The sequence below is a fragment of the Mytilus galloprovincialis genome, chromosome 3 (assembly GCF_965363235.1).
Source record: "Mytilus galloprovincialis chromosome 3, xbMytGall1.hap1.1, whole genome shotgun sequence".
Lineage (NCBI taxonomy): Eukaryota > Metazoa > Mollusca > Bivalvia > Mytilida > Mytilidae > Mytilus > Mytilus galloprovincialis.
Genome location: NC_134840.1, coordinates 59,597,450 through 59,604,170, shown reverse-complemented (window position 1 = coordinate 59,604,170; position 6,721 = coordinate 59,597,450).

Genomic DNA, 6,721 nt, shown 5'->3' with positions numbered 1-6,721 from the left:
TCAATATGAGTAATAAGATGTAAGAAATGAAAAAGTCCATTCTTTGATTGGAGAACCTTTTAGAAGTGAAAAAAAAATCATACAAAATGTCGGCAGAGACTGAAGTTTATTTGAAAGTTTTGGGAAAGTCCATTTAATCTTATAATTGTGGATGGATGAGCCTACATATCATTCCCTAATGGAATAATCCAAGTATTAAATAAAATGCTACTTAACCCCCAAACCCCTAGGTTCCCTAAAATAAGAATGGAAATGTACTTCTCAATTTAAAAAAAAAAAAATGCTAGGAAATTTGGTGGGAGTTGAAACTTTATATTAAAACAGCTTTGGGTTAAAATGTGGAATGAAATGTTAGCTATTTCCTTGGTGATTTAGTCATTTTTGCGCTGATCAAGACATGGAGTTTTTCGTCAATTACCCAGGTAAGAAGTTGAGAAGTGCAAACAAAAAATGTGATTCATGTATTTTTTTATATTGTAGCTTTAACCATAATTTTCCTTTGTATAAGAACTGTAATGTTTTTGAATGTCCTTTTTAAAAGTTGAGACAAATTGAGGATTTTTTTTTATCGAATTCTATTATTTATTTATGAGTTTGTTAGTTACTTAATGATTATAAAAAATAGACATGATTTTATTTTAAATCATAAAACTGAAGTAATTGGAAATTACAATAGGATTATCTCCCCCTAATTAGTATTCAAACCACTATCATAAAAACAACCAGGAAATTGAAAAGAATCCTCAGAACTGTCATTTATTCTATTGTAATATTTTGCTAATGATGCCAAACCCATGATGCAGATCCTTTTCCTCTTTTTAATTGTAAAAGATAAATTATTTACAAATGTGACCAAAAGCATATCAATACCGTAGTAACAATTTGTTTAATATTTATACAAACGGAATGAAGCAGATTGTGTTTGGTTTCATCTGATTATTTTGTATCGTGATGTAAGATCATGATGATTAATTGGTAAATAAAATTTATTTAGAAAGCCGTCTTATTTGAATGAAATCTGGATGACAAGTAAAAGGAGGAAGAGGTTTTTGTGTGGAGTGTATGACACATGCAGATAATTTCTATTTCCATCAACTTGTGTCTATCATCATCATTTATCATTTGAGCTTCGTCGGATAGAAATTGACCTTATGCAAATGCACTTATAAATGTACAAAAAGTATTATTTGGTTGGTATTTGAACATTCAAATGAGAAATGAAAACTGAGTGTTGGTCTATTTAGTAGGGTTCGTATAAGAACTCACTTTTCAGATAGTTACACACTTTCTGTTGCGATTATTCAATCCGGATTCGGGAATAGGTTAACAGATGTATTGATTTTTATTTGCATGGGGTCGATTTCTATCTGACGCAGCCCATTTATATTTTTTGGTGAAACTTCTTTGCTGGTTTTAATAAGACCTAAGATAAATATGCTTTTCAATCATATGTTGTACTGTTACACCATCTTCCCAGGTTAGGACACAATTGGGCACCTGCGATATGTTTAAACCCACCACTAGCTGACTCTGCAGTTTGGGCCTTGCTCATTGTTGAAGGCCATACAGTGTCCCATAGTAGTTAGTTTCTGTGTCATTTGATCTCAGCCTTGTGAAGAGTTATCTCATTGGCAATCATACCACATCTTCTCTTTTATATTTAAGTATTACCTTACAGAATTGATCATTGTACTTGCTGATTATTTGCTTAGCTGCCAATGCTGTTAATAGATCAAGACTGCTAAAATGAAATCATTTATTGGCTTGTCTGTGTCATCTGCAAAACATAGGAATACTAATCTAGCGATGGGGCTTTATTATCAAACATATCTGTATGAAAGTGCCTTATGGTTTTTCAGCTGCCATTTTACCTCATGTTTAAGGGTTTATTATTACATAAATTGACAGTTTGTAAGTGCTATATGGACAACTATATTTGGTATAAAGATTCATTTCAAGGTACACACCACCTTCATACAATGCTTATATCAGTGGTTTTTGTCTAGCCTGCGAATTTTATCGCAAAAAGCTCGACATAGGGATAGTAATCTGACGGCGGCTACAGCAGCGGTGGTGTTAGCTAACTTCTTTAAAGCTTTATTTTTTAGAGAGTGGAAGTCCTGGATAATGATACGAAGTTTCTGTCAGTCACATGTCTAATGTCCTTGACCTCATTTTCATGGTTTAGTTACTACTTGAAAAAAGTTTCAGATTTTTTGTAATCTTTCTTATTATGAGTAGTATGATAACTATATTTAGCATGTGCATACCATGCAAGGTTCTCATGCCTGTCAGACCGTTTTCATTTGACCTCGACCTCATTTCAAGGATCAGTAAAAAGGTTAAGTTTTCGTGGTAAAGTCCACATCCAGAGGCGGATATAAGGGGGGGAGGGGGGGCCAGGCCCCCCCCCCCTTTTTGGGAAAAAATTTGGTTGCTTATATAGGGAATCATTGAAGCGTGACTTGAGCGGGCCCCCTCTTAGGTCAGTCAGTGGGCCCCCACATATGAAAATTTTTGGATCCGCCACTGACATCTCAGATACTATAAGCAAAATATGTCTACTATATTTGGTGTATGGAAATATTTTATGATGTTCATATCAGTGTCAGGTTTTATTTGACCTTGACTACATTTTTAATGCTAATTGCTCAGTATCAAGTTTTTGTGTTTTGGTCTGTTTTTCTTAAACTATCAAGAATTTTGTTAACTAGTTTTGTTGTATAGAGATTGCATATGTATTTCTGGCAGGTATCATCTGACCTCAGGCTTGACCTCATTTTCATGGTTCATTGGTTAATGTTAAGTTGTTTCTTAGATACTATAAGCAACAGGTTAACTATATTAAATGCATAGATTGATTGTAAGGTGTACATAGATATAAGAAGATGTGGTATCAGGCTAAAAAGTCAAAAAATCTTTGTATCAGCCCATACTTATAAACAGACTTCTCAATACTACTTATGTCTTTATACTAATTTCTCTGTTGGTGCACTTAAGGATATGGAGTCTAATAGAACATGGTTTGCATAATAGTGGGAATTAGGCTTTGAAACGGCTCCAGTACCTGCAAGATCTCTTAGAGTTGTAATTTTCTCTTTATTTGTGCATATTAGTCGAGCCTTTTCCAGCTCGCTTTCATGCTGTGTTGTAATACCACTGCCTCAGGTTATGAGAAGGGTTGAGAGCTTACAAACATATTTAACATCACTGCTTCCTTTATGTGCCTGTCCCAAGACGGATTGTATAGCTTCCATTAGAAGTCATTTGTTGGTGTTGCCATAATTGGTTTTCATTTCATTGTTGTAACTTAAAGCAGGTGTTTTGGTTTCCTTTTTCTAAATTATTTACTAGTATATAGAATTTGTTAATCTCATTGTTGACCCCATCAATGACAAGTGATTTTTCACATCTGTGTTGTTTGGTCTTTACTTGACAGTTGTCTAATTGGCAATTATACTACATTTCCTTATTTTTATGTGCAGTACATTTTCCCCCCCAAAAAAAATAACAATGGTGTTTTAAAATTTTATTTGATCATAAGTGCATTGATTTCATTTTCAAACAATATATTTTCAATCAGTGTCAAGCCACCCTGTATATGTGATTATTTTCAGCTACTATTTAATGAAAAAAATAGCATATAAATAAAAATAATTTATATAAATATTGTTCAAGAAAAAAAAAGACATCAATAAAGAGTATAAAATAAATCATAGATCTAACAAAAATCTTTTGTAAAAATACTAATTTCATTTATTGACAAAATGTTTTTACCAGTAAATATACATAACTATTCAGATACTAAGAATTAGTTTATTAACAGCTCTTTTAATCATATTGGAAAGAGAACCTGTGAAATTAATACATTGTTTTACATTTATTGCCAGCATCACAGCTTTTGTTTCCCTGAACATGGAAGCATGTCACTTCTAATCAATTAAAGGAAATACATATTTGGTACTCTTTGAAGCGTTTTCTGATTTAATGTGCATTGCAACCACCCTTTACAACATTTTGATTTACTAATTTATGAGAAAAAAATCTGCTAAGTTAAAAGTGTTTTTTTTTTCTCCAAGAAGATACGATAAATATTTCTTGCTTTTATTAAACATGGTATCAAGATTTCAAACTCTAAATACTAAAAGCACTTTTTTCACTAAAGTAACACAAATTTTAAAAGTAAATAAGCTGTGCAGTTTTGATTCTAATGTGACTTTGTTATTAATTTAATACTGTCAGTGTTTAAAACTATGGCTTAAGGATCACACAAGTCTTCAATTACATGTTATACAACTTTTCCCCTATCTAGATTTGACATACAGAAATGTCTTAGCAGTTGCATAATCATGATCAAGTCTGTAAGGGTAATAAATATCCACATCCAATAGTGTACTTGTCAATAACTGTAATTAACTCTGTAATTAGAGATCCCTTTTTTTGTTGTCTTCCTTATGAGAGACATACATTTTTATTGACAATGGAGAGCGAGGGGAAAGTGCAAATTTATCTTTGCGTAATGTGAGTAATCTGTAAGGTTTTCAAATCTTTTAATTACATTAATTTGTTGTTTAACTAAACACTTTTGTCACCAGAAGTTATTTATCAAAAATTAGTTTAACCGCTGGTACAACACTTTTGACTTATCAACCTTTGCATTAACAAAAACCAATTTTGTTCATTGTAGAATCAGTCTGCCATTGACAAAGGTTAGTAATTTGTTTATCCAGATGCTCTGCAGGGTGCAGCTTTATACGACTGCAGAGGTCAAACACTGAACAGTTGGGGCAAGTAAGGACACAACATTTAAGCTTGATACAGAATGGTCATAAACCTTGTGTTTAAATTTCATAGATTTTTATTTACTTTTACTAAAGTAAGAGTGGGAAAACCAAATGTCTTCGGAAGACGACGATGCCAACGTGATACCAATATACGACCATACGGTCGTATAAAAAGTGTGTAATAACAGAATCAAATGGCAAATGGACTATTAGCTTTATAAAAACTGACCTTGAACTCATACAGTAGAAAATTACATGATTACAATGTAAAATGCCAGATCACTGAACAAATAAAATGAGGTTAAAGTCTAGTGATCTGTCGGACAAGCATTTTTACTTTATAACTTACTTTTAAAAAAATTTATCCTATTTTTAAGTATAGTAATAATTATAATAGACTACCATAATCACCAAAACATGTAATGTCAATTCATTTAAATAAGATAGATCAGCATTCACATCTTACCATAAAAAAAAAGGTGGAGTATAAATCACAGAAATAGATAAACCAATAACAGTTTGAAACTTTTAACAAACATCTAGAGGTCAACATGTTAATTTTAATTATAGACAGGAGTCTACACAATACTGTAAATTCAGTCGTTATTGCAAAGTTTTTATTATTGCGAAAAATGCTACAGGGTTATAATTACAATAATTTAAACTTGCATTAAGAAATTTTTCAAATAAATAAATCAGGATTTTTCTCACTATCGCAAAATTTAAATTGCAGTTTAGTCTAATATGACGAAATCGCAATAATTAATACATGCATTAATTTCTGAATTTATAGAATCTTAATCTCATTACCACACTTCTAGTCTAAACAAGCTGAATAAAGATTATCAAAGATATGCTACCAGAATGTAATTACCTATTGGACAAAACAATTTATATGTACTCATGCTTGAACAACATGTAATAATAACTTGCCAAACCTCATCACTTACAGTGAATTACTGAACAATATGTAAGGTGTTCAGGCCAATTTTTATAGCTAACTATGGATTTTACTCATTGTTGAAGTCCATACAGTGACCTATAGTTGTAAACTTCTATGTCATTTTATCTCTGGTGGAGAGTTGTCCCATTACCATGCATCATACCACATCTTATGTTTATATATTAATATAAAATAAAAAGATCTATAGAGAAGTATGAGTATATAATAAATTGAGGTATAGTACAGGCCCATCTTTAGCACATATAGCATCTTATATCTATATAAAATCTATGTACAAAATAGATTGTCTAGTTTATTTTCCTTATCGAGTATCAAGCTAGCATAAAAACTTGTAATACTGCAGAAACCGTCATTTAGAATATCTATAGCCTTTAGGACATTTAATTGTAAATGAGACAATAATTGATAATACTTCTAAGACTAGAAAGTATGTATATATATCATATATATTCTTTTACCAACATATGTGTGTACTGATATTTCTATTGACAAATCTGTGCATAACAGATACTAAGAGGAAGAATACAATTGTAAAACAGTTAAAATGACATGCACAGCATGTGTTTAAAATTTGTATGACAAAAATTATTAACCCAAGCAGCTGCAAACCCTCTATGTAAAGCAGCAAGCTATTTATAACAGTTTGATTTATCAACTGCCAGTAGTAGCAGTTTAAACAATCTAATAGGAGTTGTAAAACTATTTATGAAATGTACATGTATGTCAGATTTTTACAGTTCAGAGACTTAAGGTGGTACCAAACACCTTGAATTAAATTAATTTGGCTTGATCAATTTTCATAAAATTTGGACAAAATATTTTATTAGACCTTTGACAAAAATACAAAAAATAGTTAAAAAAAACTTCGAACCACTCTTTATTTGAAAAATTTCATTTTGGAAATACAGCAGTTTGACAAACACTGGTTTGGTTCATTGAGATGCTTATTATTTCAATAACAATAGAACATGCT